The sequence below is a fragment of the Rhagoletis pomonella genome, unplaced genomic scaffold (assembly GCF_013731165.1).
Source record: "Rhagoletis pomonella isolate Grant_MI unplaced genomic scaffold, Rhpom_1.0 Rhpom_scaffold_00004, whole genome shotgun sequence".
NCBI lineage: Eukaryota > Metazoa > Arthropoda > Insecta > Diptera > Tephritidae > Rhagoletis > Rhagoletis pomonella.
In genome coordinates, this window is record NW_023458558.1 from 32423683 (window position 1) to 32431268 (window position 7586).

The window sequence follows — 7586 nt, forward strand, 5'->3', positions numbered from 1 at the left end:
ATTTCATTAACAGTAGAAAAATCACAAGCGTTGAAATTGAATTTCGTGTTGGAATCATCGGAAACCTCAGAAAACTCCAATTCTAGAGTAAGTGGAATATGGTGTTTATCTGTTAGAGAGATGGGTGTGATACATTCAGACAATGTGTAGTGAACATTATTGGAAATAAACACTAAATCTAAAATTATGTTAAGGCTATTATAAAATCCATTAATTTGAAGTAAATCAATGCTTAAAAAACAATAAATGACGTGAATCTCGGCTGAAGAATTGACGTTAGTGGCCATAAATGCAGTCGAGTTTTTAAGTGGGGACCAATTCAAATGACACAAATTAAAATCACCGAGGACACAAAGATGACTGTCACCAGTGATGTTTGCTGCTAATGACACAATATTTTCGGCATTTGCAAAATATAAATAGTCGGCACTATTTGGCGGAATATACGAGGCACACACATAAACGATTCCAGACGAGCCATGAACACGAACCCAAAGCTGATCAATGAGTGTGTCAGAATTGGTAAGTGTTACCAATGATGCTCGAAATTTTCTCCGAACAGCAATGAGAACACCACCACCTCTGGAACATCCGGTTCTGACAGAGCCACGGTCTTTACGAAAAACATCATAAAAATTAGTATCAAAAATTTCACAATCGAAAAATTTATCATTCAGCCAAGATTCCACAAAAACAAAAATATCAAACTCTAGTGAAGAACTACGCAAGTACACAGTCGAACATTTAGTCCGAAGGCCTGAAATATTTTGAAAGTAAATTCTTAGGCATTTATTACTAGCACTGGATTCAGTTACGGCATCAGCGGGCATCTGAATTCGCGGGAAAAAAGCGAAATGGCCGAACAGAGACGTTGGCAGGCCAGAGGTCCGAATTTAGAATTTTGTCAAAAACTGACACAGGGACGCCAAGCTTAAAGTTTACCCATTTTAATGTTGCTGACTGCACATCCTTCTTCACTAATTTATAGCAAGCCAACAGATTTTTATCAAGCGCAGCATGTTTAGCGACGTAATTTATAATGTTAGCTTCAGTGACAGAAGGCAAAAATGATGATATATGTAACCATTTAAAAGGATTTTAACTCACAAAACTTTATATAGTTTTAGTAACATTGAACCACAAGATGAAGTTTGAAGTTTTCTGGCAGCCTTTTTATTAGATTTTTTGTATGTACTAAACGTTCGCTGGCGTGTGTTGATATAAGTGGGCCCCAATTTAAATATGGAACATTTAAGTTTCATATATCAGGAATAAGGGGTTTTTCCTTTCACAAATTAAAGTTAGAAAAGGCAAAAAAGGCAAATATCTTAAAACAGGCAACATGAGGGAAAGCTAAATCGTGGACATTCTTAATCAAATATACTCTATCTCTTTATTTATTTCCATAAAATCCGTCCCCTGGTTACGACTATGCCACGTGCTTTGACACTTAAATTTAAGATTTTTCAAAAAGTGTAGTTAATCGATGTGTGCATTGAACGGCTCAAATAGCGTAGTATGTTTTGCCCGCCAATTGAACACCCTATAATTGTTTGTTTAAATAAATAACTACGTATACATATATACATACATATGTATGTATGTAGGTATGTCGCAGCGATAATGAAGATAATAAATTGCGCAAAATCATTGCACCAAATATGTATTGATAACTCTTCATCCTCGCTTAACGCGCATTTTACAATTACTTTAGCTTATCAACTTCTTAAGAAACCCAACTATGAAAGAACTGCGATAGTTAGGGAACATTTTTCGCTATCATTTTTGGAAATAGACGCTACTTTTTTTATGTGATACATATAATTTAATACATAAACTAAATTCGCTATTTAACGCTGAAACCGCCAAGTTATGTTGAACTAGTTCAACTAAGCACGCAAGCGGTTTCTCTTCTTTGCCAACTGACGCCAATTGGAAATGTCAAGGAAAGTCTAGTTCCATCCAGTTTTTCTATAGCAGAGGAGATATGTCTCTTCCCTCGATAATTTTAGGTCTGGAGCGTTTATATATGACCAAGCCAGTGGAGCCGCTAGAATATTTCTATATCGTTGTGAACCTCATCGTTCCTCTGTCTATGGCGTTGCGAAGCTCTTCCAGCTCGTTGTCCCATCGCATGTTTTTTAACCCCCTTTACTTTCAAATCGGTAGCCGAGATTAGAGATCTTCCACTTAGCCGTCGATATGTACGCATACATATCGCTCATTTACTTCAATAGTGTTACAACTCAAAAAAGTAAAACTCGAAAAGAACGGTTGTAAAGTTTTGAATTTACATTTACATAGCTATGTAATTTTTACACAACATAGAAGAAGAGGTAGCGGTAATTTCTACATACTTAACAAAAATTTTTATTTTTTGGATTATGGCACTATTGAAGTAAATGAGCGATATGTATGCATACGGTGACCATTCGTACCGATTTTGACGCGACAGTACCAATTTTGACAGTGACGAAGACAATGGGCCGTATGCATAAAAACTAACACCTTTATTCTAGAACCCGAATTTTCGTAATTCGTAATTCGGAGCTATGTTACGAAAAACGAAAAATTCACATGATGCAACTTTTGCGGAAACATGTGCAGCGTTGCCAGCTGTCAGTTGTTTTTCGAAGAATGAAGGAAAATAAAGTGGAAAGTAATAAAAAAAACACTCATCATAGTAAAACGTTTTGATATTTTGAAGGAAACGAGGGATTCTATTGCATTTGCAGTTATAGCAGCCGAGTAAGAGCGCGCTATGGAAATGAATTCACAAAGATATGCGGAGCTGTCGGGCATAGTAACCATGGACGCATCTATGTCAGTTTCTGGTTGAATTGATGAACCACAAGCCATAACTCCTTCTATGCCTGAAAACTGGTTCTCAATCCAGGGCATGACTCACGTATGACGACAATCGTCTGGACGATATCGTGTTGATATTGTCTTGCTTCATTTAAACCAAAAAAATGTTTGATCGTTTGTGCGATATCGTCAACTCGATTTCAATTTTGCTTCTTGTAACCCTAACACTAACACGTAACAGCAAAACAAATACATGAATCAGTGTTTTGACGACATCGTTTAGTTAGTATCGTTTGAACGACTATCGTTTCAAAGTTACGTGATTCATGCCCTTTTAATGCAATAACAGCTTCTTTCAAGCCATTGACAACATGCACTTTGTTAGGTCCACCAACTGTTGCGTTTGCTTCTGCCTTCGGTAGCGCTTAGGGTTTATATCCCTCATTAAGTAGAATCCTCCTTTCTGTGTTGGAGAGAAGAGAGGCATGTCAAAGGTATACAACATTTCTCATGCGTATAACTCCGACTACGCTATGCACAGTATTTTTCCTCAGAACCCACATCGAAAATTATAAAAAGTGCATAGTGCAAGCCAAATTTATTTATAAAATAATGCTCGTAAATTTGAAGCATTTATTTTGAATTACATTTGAATTAATTCAAGCCCTGGTCAAAGCAACATCGCAAAAAATATAGAAAAAAAGTTTTTTCTTAACAGCGGTCATCCCTCGGCAGGCAATGGCAGACTTCCGAGTGTATTTCTGCCATAAAAATACAATCGCCGTTCGGAGTCGGCGTAAAACTGTAGATCCCTCCGCTTTGTGTGAGAACATCAAGGCTCACACAACAAATGGAAGGAGAAGCTCGGCCAAACACTAACATATGTATAAGTGCTAATATACTACTATATTATATTATTATTATTTTGAATTAAAGTTTAATCCTGTATGTGTATGTCGAAGTTTTTAGATTCGATTTATGAGTTTGGACACAACAACAGAAAATCATTGCACAAAGACCTAAACCGGGCCCAAGTTTTTCAATAAGGGGCAACCAACATTATTTTTTGTTCGTTCATATAAAGCAGTGGATAAAAATATACGTATATGCGAAAGGCAAATTTATCTGTTTAAAAGAACGCCACTAACATTTCCTGCAAACACACATCGATTTTCGTCTTTTACCTCGCTTCCGACACGAAATTGTTTTCGTACAAAGTTACGCAAAAAGCTGTAAATTTCTTATTATGGGCTGTTTCGCTTACACTTTAAATTATACAAAATTCGTCACATAAATGCAACTCCATTTCTGCATTAAGAAACTAAATGCTAAAAGCTACCCTGTGATCACCGGAAATTACCACGATTCGACCACGGCTTAATGAAAACAAAGTGGCAGCATTGATTTTTCGCATATACGTTGTTAGCTGCATTTCAGTGATCGCAGATGGAGATTTCCTTTATTTGGGGTGTTCACAGTTCGTTCCAAATAGTGTCTCAAAATGTAGACGTCTACATTTTAAGACGTTTTCTAGCCGTAAAATCTGTGGTGTTGTTGTTTCCCATACAAAATTGGAAAACGACGCCGTCTACATTTTGTCACACTCAAAGGTATGTTTTTTACGCGTCTACATTTTGCAACCTCGTAGCAGGGTTGCATTATGGCAATACTAATCACATTTTTTTTATTTATTGGGCACGTTTTCTGTATTTGCATTTAATTTGAGCGCAATTTCTGATGAAAAGAAACAAATCAAGGCAAAGAAATAACAAATATTACGAATTGGTAATTAAGTTAAATAATTAAAATTTTTCAGAAACAAAATCGAAAGGCGACATATAAAAAATGCACGCAAGGAAGAAATGTCTGGCAACACCAGCAAAGTTTTGAGACGATTTTGCGACGACTACTAGAAAGGGGTGCTCACAGTTTGATGCTAAAGATGTCTCAAAATGTAGACGTATACATTTTCAGACACAATTCGGAACGAACTGTGAACACCCCAATTATTTTACACTAGCCAATGCCCGTTTGCTTCGCGGCGCCTAATAAGATCTTTGCGTTGGCCAATACAAAAATAACGTTTAAAAGCAAAAGCGGTCTGTAAAGTAAACAATTTTAGTCTAAATTGAAACGAATAAAGAGCAGAATCCTTCTCACACATAGGCCAAGAATAGCAGCGCTGTGATACCATATGGAATACTAGTTCCTTTCGACGTCATGAGTTTTACCGATGGTATTATTTCCACCTGTGAGATCTCTGCAAAGCGTGCGTAATATTCTTCTATGATCTTGCAACTTCTGCATTGGTCCAATGTACCAATAAAAGTCCTGATAAGAAAATTCAAGAGCACAGATGAACGTTTTCAGTTATAGGAGGGCCAAGAAACCTACCGCACCGACAAATTACACTGGTTTACAGCAAAAATGTTCTATGGATGCCACTATCCAATTCCTATGTAGATTTGCTCGCTGAATCGAGTTAATATTTTTTTTCTATGGAAACGTTTTCGAGATATTTGCAATTTACCGTTATTCAGCTTAAAGCAAAAATCGGTTCCGTTTAATCACGTATATCTTACCAACCAATTTAAAAATATAAAATACGGCAAATGAAAGCCAATGAAATTCTCCATAAACCGTATATACATCACTTTCCGGCAGGGCTTATAGTTTCTGACAATTCAATTAATCATTCCAGCTTTTTTTATTTTTTAATGAAACTAAAAAAAATTAAATTTTAACAGAAGAAAACCAGAAGAAGCCTGTTCTGTTACACAAAAAAATATCAATAAAAGTTGATGGATAAATATGAAATAATGAGTGGTCAAATAAACATTCGCAAGATTATATGTATGAAATATGAGCAGAAAAGCATGTTACTTAGGTATAAGCGGCGTATGAGTAACATTCTTTCGTTATATAAAGTAGTGGATATTTATCTATTTAAATGAACACCACTAATATTTCCTGCAAACACACATCGATTTACATCTTTCATCTCGCCTCCGACACAGAATGCACAGTATATACAGTAATAAACCTCGTCGAGGTTTTTCAGCACAATTGGTCCCCGAAGAGTACATTTGGGTTTCGTGCAGCGTTTTCTTTTTTCGCATACGGTAAAACTTACTGTGGGGAATTTCGCATCATGATTAGGAAAAGTTCTTTTCGACGATAAAATATACATAATTACGTGTTATTTATGAGCAAAAAGTAAAGTAAAGTAAAGTATAATACAATTGCTTAATGAAGAATAATATCAATAATTAAGTACATAATTAACGCTTGTGTTTTATAAACTGGGAAACTCAACTCGTAGTGAATGGACTTTTCACAAATGTATAGTTAAAATTGAAAACATTTCCACTGTAAGATTATATTTATATGAAACACGTCATTTTGTAAATTTATCAAGTAAAATTCCAAATTTACGAATATATTTAAGTCTATTCAAAAAAAAAAAACAAAACAAAAGGTTCAGCCAGCTCATTAACATGCATTTGCTGAGAGCCTCCGTTGGTTATGGTGGTTATAAGTTCAGCCAGCACATTCAATGGTCCATTACCCGGAGCTGCTCCATTATAAGTAGATTTTAGTGAGACTCACATGCCACTGCCTCTGGCTAAAAGCTGTATATCTGAATATTAGCAAATAAATAGCAATTATCAATCAAAATTATAGGAAAGTGTTTGTTTACAAAATCACTTGCTATTCTCGCAGTTTCTAATGAAAATAGAAGTTTACCACTAGGAAAAAAATTAAAAAATGTGAACCGGAGCTGCATTTTATGTAAAGTTAGTTTAAGTACCAGCGTTTTCAGTATTTAACAGTTCATTATCATTTACGGTGTAATATTACAAGCTAAACACTGAACTATAATAATTTGCATTAGTACCTATAATAACAGACAATAATTTGCAATTTTTTTACACTTTTGTAATTACCCTATAAACATTTTGGCGAAAGTTCGAAAAGTACCTTCGATATCCAATATGCATATCGAACTGAGAACGAACTCATAACCAACCTTGGTTTTCCAACGTTCAGAGTAAATTTGAAATACACTCGAAAAGAAAATTAAAACCATGATACAAAAATAGGAAGGTAGAACCGCTGAGAGGAATTTTTCAAATTCTTGACGTTTGAAAGCAATTTAATTTTAAAATTTTACACACAAACTCACACACACATTCTCATTTTCTGTCTCAAGCAACAACAACTTTGAACAATTCCTTTTTTTACTCTCAATTTTATATGATTTTAAAATGTTGGCAAACTGCAAAAAAAAAATCATGGCCGACGAATTGAGAGAACGGTTTTACCTTACTATGTTTTTATCATGATTAAGAGAGAAAGTGAAATCTTGCTCAGTCTCGAAGGAAAATATAAGACAATCGCTCTGTCACAATAAAATTTCAATTCGATAACGCGCTGGATTTCGAATTCATAACGAAGGGAAAATACATTGGATAACGAAGGTGCCGTTTTGCTGGAGAATGGCTATTGCACATTCGTCATCGAATCATTTCGAATTGCCAACCAAGCCCAATGTTAATTGGGTAATTTCGGTCACTATTACTCAGGCATGTCTAGTGCCACTCTACCATAGCAAGGCTGTTGCTCCCTTTCATACCATAGCAATTTTGAAAACCACTCTGAATCAGCAAAATTCATACCCCTTCTCATTTTCAACTCTGATCATATTTTACCCCTGAGGAGTACTCAAAAAGGTTTATTACTGTATATACTGTGACAGAATTAGGAATGTTCGATAT